The 3,644-nt window shown below is 37.2% G+C and overlaps 1 pseudogene; it reads right to left on the reverse strand.

The window, feature by feature from the left end:
- Positions 1–615: 615 nt before the first annotated feature.
- On the reverse strand, positions 616–1,320 carry LOC143686698 (procathepsin L pseudogene; annotated as a pseudogene).
- Between the last annotated feature and the right edge of the window lie 2,324 nt (positions 1,321–3,644).

Raw genomic sequence — 3,644 nt, forward strand, 5'->3', positions numbered from 1 at the left:
ATTAGACTTCAGCTAACGTTCATCTTAAGAAGGAGACAAAAAATATATCATATCCATAAAACAAAACAAGAATGGTATTTTCAAAAAGAATAATTACAGAACAAGAAAGATTTAGTGATGATTAAAACCTTGATCAGTAACATTATTTAAATTTAGCAAGAGAGTTGGAAGATAAAGTTGAAATTCTCCCTGAAAGCTAGTAGAACAATTAGAAATGAAAGTCTTAGCGTTACGCAACAAGTTGATATTACAAATCTCTTTGCAGTGGTAATTAAATAGTGGTAGCATTTTACTATTGTAAAAATACCACAGAATTCAAATTACAACTTGGATCCTCAAGGATTTCAGTGTTTTCTCCCACACAGTAAGGGTTGGTCAGTTATAAAATAAAATTCCTCTGATATGCGGTCCTCAAGTCCTTCATTATCACTATTGATAGCTGGCTGCTGTGGTGAGTTCACGGCTGTTCGCATCTTCAGCCATCTTTATGTAGTCCTTTCTGCCCCCAATTTGTAACCCAGGTGTTCTTGATGCACCAACACTTATTGTTGTCTGAATCTGTGCCTTCAAGGCCATAGCCAACCACAAGAACACCGTGACATGCTGCAGTCTGGCTCATCGTAGATGCTTCATGTGTAGAACCAAAAGGAGTCGTGGCTTTGCACTGATACCAACAGAGATGGAACCTACTGTTGCCTCTGCCTAATCACTGCCTTCTCCTATAGAGGGATGTCCATGAAGCCAGTGTCAATGGCAGCAGAATACTCAGGTTCATAGTGACAGATCATGTCCTTTCCAATATACAAGTAGGATTCTTCTGAATCAAGGCCTCTGCTGTCCTGGACACCCTGCAAACTCATGTCCCTTAGGCCACCATTGCAGCCTTCATTGCCCTCATCCAGAGAGCAGCCCACCAGGTTCTGCTTATTGAGTGAGACAAATTTACCAGTGTTCCAGAGCATCTGTCCTTCAAGGGTCACAGGTGCCTGAAAGCCCAACTGACCCTTTCTTACATCAGTCCACACATTTGGGACCTCAACAGAGGAAAAGTTCATCGCCTGCCTGAGCTCTTCTTTGGTCATATCACCAAAGGCATTCATTCCCATGGCAAAGCTATGTTTCCCTTGGCTGTATCCCCAATTGTGCAGTTTGATCATTTTCTAATTCTTCTCCCACACTGTTCTATTCCAACCTCTGCAGGCCATGTATCCTCTGGTGTATTGTCTTCCACTGGCGCCACTGTGCATCTAAACTTGAATCAAATTTTGCAGTTGAGGCTATTCCCAAGCAAAGGGCAGTCAGAAAGACTGAAGGATTCATGCCTCAAAACCTGCAGTGACCGCAGCTAGTAAGGTGCATTCCACACCCACAGGCACCAGGGTCTCTAAGGTCCGAGGTCTCTATCTGCTTTTGTAACTATAGATTGGTTTGCATTTTCTAAATGTTTATACAAATGGAATCATACAGTATGAACTCTTTCAACTCAGCTATTCTACTCCTATTCACCCCAGCTATTCCACTTCTTAGGTACCTAAAAAGAAATAAAACATTTGTACACACTTGTATGCAATGTTCATAGTAGCTTTATTTATGATAGGAAATAAAGTGATCTAAATACCCATTAACAGGAGAATGATAATAAAATGCCTTGTGTCCATATAATAGAATACTACTTAGCAAACAAAACAAAAGAAATAAATGAACAATTTACTAAGTACTCTTATCTCTTGTTAAATTCTCTTGTATTTTCTGGTTATGTAATCATGTTATCAGCAAAAAAAATTTTGTTCCTTTTTCTAATGTCTCTACATTTCTAATTTATTCCATCAATGGTCTGTAGGCTATTGTTAAGTACTCTGGACTTGTAAAGATTAAGAAGATAAGGTTTGGGGGGAGGTTTGAGTGTGCATGACTTCACTCTAGTTGCTGAACTGGGGAACTGCTGTACTGCTGTACTGTACTTATTGAATTCATCAGAACATTCAAAATGAAGTTGAACAATAACATCGGTGGCAAGCATCCCTGCCTAATTCTTGATTTTAATTGAAATGTTTTATTATTTCTCTACATATAATCATGTTTGTAGTTGTTTTGGGAGAAATTGGTCTGGGTTATATTTGTTACACGAAAGTCACTTTCTTCTATTCACATTTCACTTAGAATTGTATTTGAAATGAATGCTAGATGATTTTTCATCTTTACTGATATTTTCAATGTTATTTTCTCTTTTAAATTTATTTATTTAATATGTTGATTTGACAGATTTCCTAATATGGAACCTAGAATAAACTTCACTGGATCTTTGGTGTATATGTGTGCAATGCATTGCGAGCTCCTATTTTCCAGTATTTATTAAACACTTTTCCTTCTATATTCATGAATGAGATTGAGCTAAAGTTTCTTTTTTTTTTTTTAAAGTTTCTTTTCTTGAGACATCTTTTAACATTTTCATATTGTACGTATTCTAGCTGCATGCAATGAACTGAGGTGGTTTCTACCATTCTCCATGACCTGGAATTTTTAAAAATTAATCTTGCAATCACCACTTCTTTGAAAGTTAGTAATAATTCATTTGTGATACACTCTAACCCCAATGCCTTCCCAATGGAAACTCTTTAAGCATCTTTCTGATCTTACTGATGAGAAATAGGTCTAACAAAAATTTCCACATCTTGGGTCAAGTCTGGTAAATTATATTTTATTAAGAAAGCAATCCTTTCTGTAGATTTCTTAAGTCTGCCATAGAATTGGATTTAGAATTTCCCCTGAAATTTTGATTTCCTATGCATCTGTGGTTATAGATGTTAATTCTTTTATCTAAACTTGTATATTTTTACTCTCACTCTTTCTTATACCCAGGTTCACAAAGGGTTGACTTATTTTTTCAAGGATCTAGCTTTGAATTTGTTCATTCTTCCTGCTATGCATTTCCTATTTCAATATTTATTTGTTGAACAAATAATGGTAGCCATCAGCTGGTAACGTGCTTTTGGAGATCATCTGGGAGAGAATGTGTTGAGTAATGAGAAAAGAGGACTCTTAAGAATACCAAAAGAAGATTGAGAAGAAGCAATCTGATAAGTAGGAAAAAAAACAGGAGAGTACAGTGTCAGGGAAGTCAAGATAATAGTGTTTCAAGATGGAGAACCTTGTCAACGGAGCCGAATGCTAGCCAGAGGGGATTTCTCGCCAAAGGACTTAGGAGTGCCCTTTAACATTAGCTACAAAGAGCTTGTGGATGACCTTTTCATGAGCAGTTTCATGGAATGATAGGAGAAAAAGCCAGATTCAGTGGTTAGAAGAGTGAGAGCAAAGAGAGAAAGTAAAGATAGTAATTACAGATAACTCTTAAAAGAACTTTATCCAAAAGGTCAAGAAGGGAGAGGGGATAGTAGCTCAAAGAAGGCATAGGATAGAGAGGAGTTATTATAAATATCTGAAAAGACTCAAGCAGAAATAAATTGTGACATGAAACAGCCAGTAAACGGTTGGGAGGGTATCTAGTTCAGAGCACAGAGGCAGGTATTAGACTCATATATGAAGAAAGGTGCCTCTTCTCTTATTACAGTAAGACAGGATGATAGGATGGCTGTGGGTGAATGCAGATGAGTGTGCTTTTGTAGACTTGTTGGAAAGAAGTTGTG

The sequence above is a fragment of the Tamandua tetradactyla genome, chromosome 6, assembly GCF_023851605.1.
Source record: "Tamandua tetradactyla isolate mTamTet1 chromosome 6, mTamTet1.pri, whole genome shotgun sequence".
In the NCBI taxonomy this organism is placed as follows: domain Eukaryota; kingdom Metazoa; phylum Chordata; class Mammalia; order Pilosa; family Myrmecophagidae; genus Tamandua; species Tamandua tetradactyla.